This window comes from Aegilops tauschii, chromosome 5 (genome assembly GCF_002575655.3).
Source record: "Aegilops tauschii subsp. strangulata cultivar AL8/78 chromosome 5, Aet v6.0, whole genome shotgun sequence".
In the NCBI taxonomy this organism is placed as follows: domain Eukaryota; kingdom Viridiplantae; phylum Streptophyta; class Magnoliopsida; order Poales; family Poaceae; genus Aegilops; species Aegilops tauschii.
This window is the reverse complement of record NC_053039.3, coordinates 426,480,601-426,493,807: the sequence shown is the minus strand read 5'-3', so window position 1 is coordinate 426,493,807 and position 13,207 is coordinate 426,480,601. Positions and strand designations below refer to the sequence as shown.

The following is a 13,207-nucleotide window of genomic DNA, read 5'->3' as shown; positions in this document are numbered from 1 at the left end:
CGCCGTCACCCTCACCGCTACCGACCGCCGCCACTCCACCAACCCGGTGGCGGTGGGGAAAGCCATCCACGAGCAGCTCTGCACCCCGCCGCACCAACTCCGCGTCACGACGCACCACCTGGAGGCCTTCCTCGTCCACTTTGACCTCCCGGCGCACCGCGACAACGCGGTGCGGCGCGGCATGCTCAAGGTCGATGGCGGCAAGTACTTAAACAACAGCTGGCATGAGGATGACCACGCGGCGATCCTCAAGTACAACCTCCACGTGCGCATCGTCATCGAGGACCTACCCATGCAGTTCTGGTCGCTCGCCGGGGCGGAGGAGGCTCTGGGCGACTTCGGGCGTGTTGATCGCCTCGACTCGCGCACGCTCGAGAGGGGGCATAACAAGACCTTCGCCTGGTGGCTCTGGGTGTGGGATGTGGCCCATATCCCGATGAAGCGCGTGCTCTGGTGCTCAAGCGTGGCGCTGGCCGCGCTGACAAGGTGCTCGACTTCGCGCCACCCGACCGCCGCGTCCCCGCCCCCCCGGCGCGCACCGCTACGACCTCCTTGTGCACGTCAATGCTACCTCTTGAGCACTGCGTTGGTTTTCCGTTGAAGAGGAAAGGGTGATGCAGCAAAGTAGCGTAAATATTTCCCTCAGTTTTTGAGAACCAAGGTATCAATCCAGTAGGAGACCACGCACGAGTCCCTCGCACCTACACAAACAAATAAATCCTCGCAACCAACGCGATAAGGGGTTGTCAATCCCTACACGGTCACTTACGAGAGTGAGATCTGATAGATATGATAAGATAATATTTTTGGTATTTTTATGATAAAGATGCAAAGTAAAATAGAAAGCAATAAAATAACTAAGTGTTGGAAGATTAATATGATGGAAAATAGACCCGGGGGCCATAGGTTTCACTAGTGGCTTCTCTCAAGAGCATAAGTATTTACGGTGGGTGAACAAATTACTGTTGAGCAATTGACAGAATTGAGCATAGTTATAAGAATATCTAGGTATGATCATGTATATAGGCATCACGTCCGAGACAAGTAGACCGACTCCTGCCTGCATCTACTACTATTACTCCACACATCGACCGCTATCCAGCATGCATCTAGAGTATTAAGTTCATAAGAACAGAGTAACGCTTTAAGCAAGATGACATGATGTAGAGGGATAAACTCATGCAATATGATATAAACCCCATCTTGTTATCCTCGATGGCAACAATACAATACGTGCCTTGCTGCCCCTACTGTCACTGGGAAAGGACACCACAAGATTGAACCCAAAGCTAAGCACTTCTCCCATTGCAAGAAAGATCAATCTAGTAGGCCAAACCAAACTGATAATTCGAAGAGACTTACAAAGATAACCAATCATACATAAAAGAATTCAGAGAAGATTCAAATATTGTTCATAGATAATCTTGATCATAAACCCATAATTCATCGGTCTCAACAAACACACCGCAAAAGAAGATTACATCAAATAGATCTCCATGAGAGAGGGGAGAACATTGTATTGAGATCCAAAAAGAGAGAAGAAGCCATCTAGCTAATAACTATGGACCCGAAGGTCTGAGGTAAACTACTCACACATCATCGGAGAGGCTATGGTGTTGATGTAGAAGCCCTCCGTGATCGATGCCCCCTCCGGCGGAGCTCTGGAACAGGCCCCAAGATGGGATCTCACAAGTACAGAAGGTTGCGGCGGTTGAATTAGGTTTTTGGCTCCGTATCTGGTAGTTTGGGGGTACGTAGGTATATATAGGAGGAAGGAGTACGTCGGTGGAGCAACAGGGGGCCCACGAGGGTGGAGGGCGCGCCTGGGGGGGGGGGGGTAGGCGCGCCCCCTACCTCATGGCCTCCTGTTTGATGTCTTGACGTAGGGTCCAAGTCCTCTAGATCACGTTCGTTCCGAAAATCACGTTCCCGAAGGTTTCATTCCGTTTGGACTCCGTTTGATATTCTTTTTCTGCAAGACTCTGAAATAGGCAAAAAAAACAGCAATTCTGGGATGGGCCTCCGGTTAATAGGTTAGTCCAAAAAATAATATAAAAGTGTATAATAAAGCCCAATAATGACCAAAACAGAATATAATATCGCATGGAACAATAAAAAATTATAGATACGTTGGAGACGTATCAAGCATCCCCAAGCTTAATTCCTGCTCGTCCTCGAGTAGGTAAATGATAAGAACAGAATTTTTGATGTGGAATGCTACTTGGCATAATTTCAATGTAATTCTTCTTAATTGTGGTATGAATTTTCAGATCCGAAAGATTCAAGATAAAAGTTTAATATTGACATGAAAATAATAATACTTCAAGCATACTAACTAAGCAATTATATCTTCTCAAAATAACCTGGCCAAAGAAAGTTATCCCTACAAAATCATATAGTCTGGCTATGCTCTATCTTCACCACACAAAGTATTCAAATCATGCACAACCCCAATGACAAGCCAAGCAATTGTTTCATACTTTTAGTGTTCTCAAACTTTTCAATCTTCACGCAATACATGAGCGTGAGCCATGGACATAGCACTATATGTGGAATAGAATGGTGGTTGTGGAGAAGGCAAAAAGGGAGAAGATAGTCTCACATCAACTAGGCGTATCAACGGGCTATGGAGATGCCCATCAATAGGTATCAATGTGAGTGAGTAGGGATTGTCATGCAACGGATGTACTAGAGCTATAAGTATATGAAAGCTCAACGAAGAAAACTAAGTGGGTGTGCATCCAACTCGCTTGCTCACGAAGACCTAGGGCATTTTGAGGAAGCCCATCATTGGAATATACAAGCCAAGTTCTATAATGAAAATTTTCCCACTAGCATATGAAAGTGATATCATAAGAGACTCTCTATCATGAAGATCATGGTGCTACTTTGAAGCACAAGTGTGGTAAAAGGATAGTAGCATTGTCCCTTCTCTCTTTCTCTCATTTTTTTATTTGGGCCTTTTCTCCCCTTTTTTTATGGCCTCTTTTCTCTTTTTTTTATTTAGTCCGGAGTCTCATCCCGACTTGTGGGGGAATCATAGTCTCCATCATCCTTTCCTCACTTGGGACAATGCTATAAAAATGATGATCATCACACTTTTATTTACATACAACTCAACAATTACAACTCAATACTTAGAACAAAATATGACTCTATGTGAATGCCTCCGGCGGTGTACCGGGATATGCAATGAATCAAGAGTGACATGTATGAAAGAATTATGAACGGTGGCTTTGCCACAAATACGATGTCAACTACATGATCATGCGAAGCAATATGACAAGGATGGAGCGTGTCATAATAAACGAAACGGTGGTAAGTTGCATGGCAATATATCTCGGAATGGCTATGGAAATGTCATGATAGGTAGGTATGGTGGCTGTTTTGAGGAAGGTATATGGTGGGTGTATGATACCGGCGAAAAGTGCGCGGTATTAGAGAGGCTAGCAATGGTGGAAGGAAGAAAAGTGCGTATAATCCATGGACTCAACATTAGTCATAAAGAACTCATATACTTATTGCAAAAATCTACAAGTTATCAAAGCAAAGTATTACACGCATGCTCCTAGGGGGATAGATTGGTAGGAAAAGACCATCGCTCGTCCCCGACCGCCACTCATAAGGAAGACAATCAATAAATAAATCATGCTCCGATTTCATCACATAACAGTTCACCATACGTGCATGCTACGGGAATCACAGGCCTTAACACAAGTATTTCTCAAATTCAAAACTACTCAACTAGCACAACTCTAATATCACCATCTTCATATCTCAAAACAATTATCAAGCATCAAACTTCTCATAACATTCAACGCACTTATAAGAAAAAAAATATTAATCTTGAAGGCATATCATTGTTGAAGCAAACTACCATGCTGTTTTGTAGGACTCTCAAAATAATCTAAGTGAAGCATGAGAGAACAATAGTTTCTATAAAACAAATCCACCACAGTGCTCTAAAAGATATAAGTGAAGCACTAGAGCAAAACTATATAACTCAAAAAATATAAGTGAAGCACATAGAGTATTCTAATAAATTCCGAATCATGTGTGTGTCTCTCAAAAGGTGTGTACATCAAGGATGATTGTGGTAAACTAAAAAGCAAAGACTCAAATCATACAAGACGCTCCAAGCAAAACACATATCATGTGATGAATAAAAATATAGCTCCAAGTAAAGTTACCGATGGAAGTAGATGAAAGAGGGGATGCCTTCCAGGGCATCCAAAAGCTTTGGCTTTTAGGCGTCCTTAGATTATCTTGGGGTGCCTTGGGCATCCCCAAGCTTAGGCTCTTGCCACTCCTTATTCCATAATCCATCAAATCTTTCACCCAAAACTTGAAAACTTCACAACACAAAACTCAGCAGAAAATCTCGTGAGCTCCGTTAGCGAAAGAAAACAAAAGACCACTTCAAGGTACTGTAATGAACTCATTATTTATTTATATTGGTGTTAAACCTACTGTATTACAACTTCTCTATGGTTTATAAACAATTTTACCAGCCATAGATTCATCAAAATAAGCAAACAACACACGCAAAACAGAATCTGTCAAAAACAGAACAGTCTGTAGTAATCTGTAACTAACGCAAACTTTTGGAACTCCAAAAATTCAGCCAAAATAGGAAGACCTAGAAAATTTGTTTATTGATCAGAAGCAATTGGAATCAATATTTTATCACGTTCTGGTGATTTTGAACAATTATTTTCGTGAACAGAAAGTTTCTGGAATTTTCAGCAAGATCAAATAACTATCATCCAAGAAGATCCTATAGGTTAAACTTGGCACAAACACTAATTAAAACATAAAAACACATCTAACCAGAGGCTATATCAAATATTTATTCCTAAACATAAGCAAAAAGCAAAAACTAAAAATAAAATTGGGTTGCCTCCCAACAAGCGCTATCGTTTAACGCCCCTAGCTAGGCATTGAGATATCAACGATGCTCACAAGAAAGACAAGAATTGAAGCACAAAGAGAGCATCATAAAGCATATGAAAAACACATCTAAGTCTAACATACTTCCTATGCATAGGCATCTTATAGGTAAACAAATTATCAAGACAAGCAAATACTAGCATATGCAAGGAAGAAGTGAGAAATAATAGCAATATCAACATAACGAGAGGTAATTTAGTAGCATGAAAATTCCTACAACCATATTTTCCTCTCTCATAATAATTACATGTAGGATCAAAAGCAAATTCAACAATATAGCTATCACATAAAATTTTCTCTACATGATCCACATGCATGCAAAGTTGACACTCTTCCGAAATAGTGGGATTAACATTAACTAAAGTCATGACGTCTCCCAACCCACTTTTATCAAAAATTTCATAAGATTGAATATTCTCCAAATATGTGGGATCTAAAGTTGACACTCTTCCAAACCCACTTTCAATAATATTGCAAACACTATTATCAATCTCATATTCATCATGGGGCTTAAATAAATTTTCAAGATCAAAAGAAGAATCACCCCAATCATGATGATTGCAACAAGTAGTAGACATAGCAAAACTAGCATCCCCAAGATTAGGGTTTTGCATATTATTAGCACAATTGACATTAAGAAAATTTATAGTAAAATCATTGAAATCATGCTTTTCATCGAAGGAACTATCAAGCATGGGTGCAATAGCAACGATCTCATTTTTAACATAAGGAACTATAGCAAATTCGTCTTCATAAATATTGGCATCATGGCCACAAGAATAGCAAGCATCATGTTCATCAAGGGATATTTCAACCAGATCATCGGAATCATCATTATGTATAGATTCATGCATATCATTATTTTCTTCCAAAGCAACGGTCATTCTTTCAATAAATTCTTGGACATAGACATTATGAGCAAAGTTTTCATTGCAATATTTAAGTATGACGGAATTTTCAGATTTGTTGAGAGTAAAATCATACTTTTCAATCAAGGAAGCAACTTCATGAGCACCCTTAAAAACGACAAATTCTTCAATTTGTTCGATATCATAGTAACTATAAACACCCTTTGCATAAGAAGATAAGATTTCATTATCACTAAACTCACATAGGTAGGGAAGGTGTTTTTTAGGGTTCTTAGAGCAACAAGTAAAATCACAAATTTCACAAAGATTCCAAGCATAGCATAGCAAACTATTTCTATGATACCATAAGAGCTTCCCCTTTTCAGACAAACGATGACGCACAAAATGAGCATGCTCATCTAAAGATTTCCCATCAACTAGGCTAGTTGGGGTTTCAGCACGAGCGCATAAGGATCAAAGATGATCCAAGTAGAACACTTTAAGTGGATCCATATCAATAGATTTTCAGCAAGCGAAGATGCAAGCATATAGAAGGCACATGGCAACACGAGCAAACAACAAGCAAGCAAAAAAGGCGAACGGAAAAGAGAGGGTGTCGTGGTTTTGTCACGGCAGATGTCCTAGAGAAAGGACTTAGTCGTGGAGCCATCGCTACGGGTTAACTTAAAGGGGTTAAAGCGGACAAGGGACACAAGAGAGTTTTATACTAGTTCGGCCCCTTGCGATGAAGGTAAAAGCCTACGTCTAGTTGTGATGGAATTGCTGGGGTTTCGATGACCAGGGAGTGAATACGCTTTGCCTGAGTCTCGAGTTGTTGTCTGTTGTCCTTGAACCACCGCCGGGTCGTCCCCTTATATACATGGGTTGACGCACGTCGGTTTACAGAATCCTGAGGCGGCTCAAAATCGTGTCCGGCTCGGTCTCTGCTACTTCTATCTTACAACACAAGTTTACATATCAATGCCGGTTTATGTCTACAGGCCTTAAACCGGCTTTGGGCCCTGGGCCTTCATAAAGCGTCACCGTGTGTCTTCATGGACTTCAGATACGGATGAACTACTTATGGGGTTAACCCGGCCTCTCCTGGCCGGTTTACGCCTAGTGGTAATATCCCCAACATTAGGCCCCAGATTGATTTGAACTGGTTCATGTCAATCCTCAATACTTAAGAAAATTTCTTCTTCAACATCTTCACATAATCTTGTAAACCGCCGTGACCTCATCTTCTAGGATCATGGTAAACCGCCGTGACGTCACCTGTTATTTAAAACTGTGTATAATCCACCTTCATTAATGAGCCTCCGACAATCGAGGCGACAACTCCGCCTCATATCCAAAATTTAGGCTCCTCGATTTTCGCGCCTGACGCTTATCTTTCTGCCCTTATAAATAGAGCCGGGGGGGTCTTTCCATTCCCCCCGTATCTCTTCACCTCATCTTCTTCCTTGAATTGCCCATCCTTTGGAGCTCCGCCGCCACCGTCGACCTTCGTTTCTTCCTCCGCGACGGCCGCTGCATCAACCTGATCGGACCAGAAAAACGCGGCAATCCTTCGCTGCTTCCTCAGCACCAGTACGTTCCTCCTTTCTTACTCCAGATCGACCATTAGGGTTCTTCGTTCTTCGTAGTTCTTTGAAGTGCTTGAATCTGTTTGTTTCTCTTTAGCAGTACCAATGGCTAGTTTAGATCTGCTTTTTCCAAAGCCTTTGTACTTTAAACTCCTGCTTCCTTGTTAGAACATCTGCCTTGTATAAAACTCATCTCAACTTGGTGAACCTTTAACACGCTGGAAATTAGGTCAGAATATATTTTGTTTTTCCAACGCGCGGTAGATCTGAAATTACCATGGCAAGATGTGAAACTTGTTTCTTCCTTCACTTATATGCTTTTAATACCAGATTGGGCGGTTTAACTTCATATACAAAATGATGACCCAGTAGATACCATTAGTCCCCTGTTGAACCGCCAATGCATTCATCATTGTACTGTTTTCATAGTCAGACTCCGTTTTACGAATAACCAATTTCGGTTTAACAATATGCTCACATCCTTATACCGCTGTATAGTTTTCCATTGTAAATCTTAAACTGGCAATAATCATGTTTCAGATCTTTCATTGCCATGGCCAAGCAAATCTATGAATGCAATTGGGCTCCTTCTCAAGTAACCGAAGAACAGTTAAACAATCTTGTTAAAACGGGCGCTTTAGCCAAGAAAGATGTCATCCACTGGAGGGTCCCTGGCCCGAATAATCCTCCTACACCCAAGGACGGAGAGGTAGTCGTGTTTGCTGACCATCTGAGTCGAGGTTTTAGCCCTCCCGGTTCGAAAATTTTCCGAGATGTACTAACCAATTTTCAGCTGCGCCCTCAAGACATCGGTCCCAATTCTGTGACCAACATCTACCACTTCCAAGTCTTCTGTGAGGTTTATCTGCAAGAGGAACCTACAGTCGAACTGTTTAGGGATTTCTTTCACTTAAACCGTCGCACAGAGTTCTCGGATGGACCCAATACGGAACTGGGCGGAATGGCGGTTCAGAAAAGGAAGGAAGTCACCTTCCCTCATCCCAAACTCCACAGTCACCCCAAAGAGTGGAACCAGACTTGGTTTTATTGCATGGATACATCTCCACCTGATGAAAACCCCCTGCCGGGTTACCGCCCTGAACGCCTTAGCAACACACATCCTTTTCCTCAGAGGTTGACGGCAAAAGAAAGGTCCAACTATGCTCCCCAATTATCAAAGCTTAGAGCCTTCATGGAGAACGGTTTGACAAGAGTTGATCTTGCTCGTTGCTGGATAAGCTGGAGTATTCTGCCCTTAAGCCGGCGCTCCGGTTTGATGTGTGAGTATACGGGGAGTTTGAAGGATGCTCAGTGGCACATTGGCACTCAGCTTACAGATGCAGAAGTCCCTGAGGCTGTAAACAAAATGCTGAACGAACCGGAGGCCGTCTGTGCCCAAACCAGACTACTCCCTTTCTGCGCTTTTAACAAACTGCCAGCTGTAAGAATCATATAATCTTTTTTTCTGAAGTTGCTTTTGTCCAAATATTCTATGAAAGTGTGATTATTTTCTGATAGGGTGATGATCCATTCTGGAACAAGAAACCACCACAAGACAAACCGGTCAAGCCGCAAGATAAACCGGTCAAGCCAGTTCGTCCAAAGACCAAGGTTATCAAAAAACCTGCCAAGAAAAGGACCACTGCATCCTCCGAGCTACCAGCTGATGACGATGTGGGTAATCCGGAATCAGAGGTAGAACTTGACTCTCTTGGTTCATTTTTCGTACATCTCATTGACAATGATTATTATCAGGACGACGCTGAAGGCAGTCATGCTGATGACGTAGAGGTAACCATTCTTTCCTCCGATTCAGATCCTCTGCCAACACTAAAATCCGTCAAGCAAACCGGAAAGTAAAATTTTCTCACCCCCTTGCTTACTTGGACCCAAACTTTCTTTTGAAGACGCAACAGCACGAGGCTCGCCGCACAACTCGGCACAGCGGCCAGGTAGTTACCTTCGCCGGTTTACCGAACAGTCCGGTTCGGAAACGCCAATCAGAGGTCCCTTATCCCATTGATACTTCATGCCCCAAAGCAGGTTGTTTCCGCCAGCCTCTTAACCCATCTGATTCAAATTATCAGGGTACTTCTCACTCATCTTCTAGCGAGTCGTCGGCCACAAAACTTCCACCCCTCAAAACGGTTCTTGGGTGAGCTATACACTTGTTGTTATCCTTGATGTTGCTATTTTGATATACTGTACTGATCCTCATGTTTATTTTTCTCAGTGCCAAGCCCAGACCCAGCAAGAAAGCTCGGTTGAACAAACCGGCTGATGAAGACGTGGCTGTTGAACCGGAGAAAACTCCAGATCCTGAAGAGACCAACATTGATGCCATACTGAATGACCCACCGCCTCAAGATCATGACTTCGTTGCTGAGCAGGCAAAAGTTGACACCACAAGCCATGCTGACCAGCCAACCAGCCCTGTCTGAACTGACAATAAACCGGCAAGTCCAGTTAAAAATACTGACAAACCGCCAGCCCCAGTAACGGCTGCTGATGACAAAGATGATGACATATGATTACTGGCACTGGCCATACCGCTTCGGGCAATCCTGTCGCTTTGTCAAAGCATACTGCCAAAGATGAGCTCTCTGCAATTGGCAAAGGCAAATGGAACGCCGATTTGTCAAATTATGCCCATCTGAATGCTCAAGACCTTCACTCTGGCTTCCTGAACCGTCTGTACACCAGCCGTGACTATGAAGCCGGTTTGGTAAATATGATGAAGGAGCACTATGAGGTAACTTCATAAGTGTTTCTCTCTTATATTTAATTGCAGCTTATCAACTCCAGTAGCCCCCAAGTGACGGTTTAAGATACCAATTTAAACCGGGACTTAGTAACAATTTCATGTTTGCAACAATGCATCTTAACTTCACTGATGTAGCCCCCAAGGGCCGGTTTAACTTTATAAAGATGAACCGGGACTTTGTGGAAGAATTCCCATATCAGCATTTTATGAGCAAATACACATTAGCCCCCAAGTGCCAAGCTTAATACTTGTATTGTGCTTGGGACTTGTAAAAATTTCTGATAAAGAGCAAATATGCATTAGCCCCCAAGTACTAAGGGCATAACTTGTTATGTACTTGGTACTTCAAATATGTACTGTCAACTTATTATATATTTGCCTCTTTATAGGCTGAACTGAGCAAGAAGGAAAGCCAAACCGCTGATCTGCAAGAGAACCTCAAATCACAGCAAGCTGAAACCTCCAAAGCGAAGGAAGAATTGATCAGCGCTCTAGGCGCTATGGAGAAACTGAAAGAGGGCTTCCACAAAGAGCGGGCGGATTGGGAGACTGAAAAATCCGCTTTGATAAAAAGGGCTGAAAAAGCAGAAGCCGCTCTTAAACCGGTGGTTGATGAACAGACCGGCGTAAAGCGGCAGATTCATGCCATGACTGCAGCTGTGTTCGGTAAAACATCTTTTCCTTAATACTTTCAACATATCTCTCCCGTGTATTGTCGGTTTACTGATGTGTACAATGGTGCAGGAACTCGCATTAGCCATCTGGGCTCTAATGTACAGAAGAAGTTGAAAGCTGCCTACACTCTGATAGAGCAGCTGTATACCGGTGCGCAGCGGATCATCTATACCGCTTCACATAATAATCCTCCTCCCACTTTGATCAAGGATACCTTAGAAAGGTTATCTATGCTTCCTGCCCGGGTAGACGAGCTAAAAAAGTCTGCCGCTAGAACGAGCGCTTTGGCCGCACTAACCCGGGCAAAAGCGTGGGTACCTGACCTTGATCCAGTGGAGGCGGCCCAAGGCTATCCCAGTTTAAAGGAAGACGGAACAGAATTTGGCAATGATGATCTCCGAATCATAAACCGGGAAGTACGCCCATTGGCTTGTCAACTGGCTGAAGAGGCAGATCTTTCATACTATCAGGCGAGTTATGATGATAAGAACAGACGGGTTGCGGCACCAATTCCAGAAGCGCAAAATCTTATCCCACCAATCCGTAAGCACACTTATGCCCCTGACATTGAACCGTCCATGCTGATAAGCGATAAGCAGTATTCCAAGCCCTGACTTGGATCGACTGGGCAACTGTTGATTTCCAGCCACTGGGTAGAGAGGAGGGAGTTGAACCGGTGCGAGATGATCCGCAGCCGTCAGGCCAAGCTGGTGACCAACCATGAACCGGAGGCCGGTTTAGTCTTCTACATGCTGCAACATGTATTTGAGAAAACAATTATCCTTTTGGGCACTGAAACGCCTTGTAATATGCTAGTTAAAATACTTGGTCTGGTATGCCTTCGTGCATATTTATCTGCGACTGATGCTTGCTTAATCCGACATGCTTAAGATATGATATTCATAATCCATAGCCATTTATTCAAGCTGTTCCTGCAGATAAGAAGCTTAAAGCGCCCTGGCGGTTTACCCCTGGGCGGGTCATGATACCCAAATATATATATGATCAAGGTCTGTAACCAAGGTTGTAAAAGATAACCAAATATGGAAATATATAATACCTGCGACCTTTAGGCATGATGTTGGCTGGCCAACTTTGTAGTGAGGGCCATAACCCTACTCTGGAGGATAAGTAACTCCTGATATATGATGCCGGTTTACAATAAAACCGTTCCGGGTTGTGAGAAACACCGGTTTATTCCATACTGGTGCCTTTGAGTCAAAACCAGACCGGGCTGATAGTCTCCGGATTATAATTTGATCGTGTACTGACAACTTGTAGTTACAGCCTAACCGGGTTGATAAACACCGGTTGTAAAAACATCACAAATCTTATGAAACAAAGAAAACTTAGCAAAAGGCAAATAAAACCGTTGTAGTCGAGGCTTTTCACGGGCTGCCAGGCCCCAAATTCGAGGCTTTTCATGGGCTGCCGGGCCACTGAGTTAAACCATTTTTGCAAAGCCTTTTAAGATGGTCCTCAATCCTTAACCAATCATCATTTTAACTTGACAAGTTTAGGGTCTTCATTTTAGAGTAACTTGTCAAAGTTCGAAGGGTCATACCAGGTTTACCTAGGCGGAGTGACTTACTTAAATAGGCAGGTTAACCTGGCGTTTTAGGTGTATACACCAGGCTTCCAAGCCATGGCTTGATAGCCTGTTACAAGTGTAGATTCTTAGTTCATTTCGACAGCAAAGAATCCCCAAGCAACATTGTGAGCTGTGCTCAGTGGGTGCCTATGTTTGAGCTGTTGTTTTACAACACTCTCTTTGGCCCCGGATTGATGTGGCTTTGAGCCGATCAAGAGGTGTGACTGTGGTTCGGATACGACCAAGCCCCCAAGTGATGCTGTGGCATTGCGCCGATCAAGAGGTGTAGCTATGGTTCGGATACGACCAAGCCCCCAAGTGATGCTGTGGCATTGCGCCGATCAAGAGGTGTAGCTATGGTTCGGATACGACCAAGCCCCCAAGTGATGTAATATAAAGCTTTGAGAAGCTAAATCAAGGGGTAAACCGGACGCCGCTTTGTAAGCTCCATGTAACCACACATGATGTAAGAAAAACAACAGATACCCCGCTTTAGCTGAGGTTCCGGTTTATTATATTGATCATAATATATACAATGTCATAATATGTACATAAGCAGAGCCTATAGCTCAAGTATAGTAGGGCCGAAGATGAGCAATATTCCACGGCCGGTTGGTCTCCTCCTCCGATTTACGTGAGTCTTTGCGCTCTCGAACATCGATTAGGTAGTATGACCCGTGTGCAGATTCTTGCTGACCACAAAGGGTCCTTCCCAAGGGGGGATAGCTTATGCATATCCGTCTGATCCTGGATGAGCCGAAGCACCAAATCACCTTCTTGAAAGGTTCTG

At 43.2% G+C, this 13,207-nt stretch overlaps 1 pseudogene; it reads left to right on the top strand.

Annotated features, from left to right (window-relative positions):
* Positions 1–292: 292 nt before the first annotated feature.
* Positions 293–13,207, top strand: part of LOC109767218 (uncharacterized) — a 30,615-nt pseudogene continuing 17,700 nt past the window's right edge.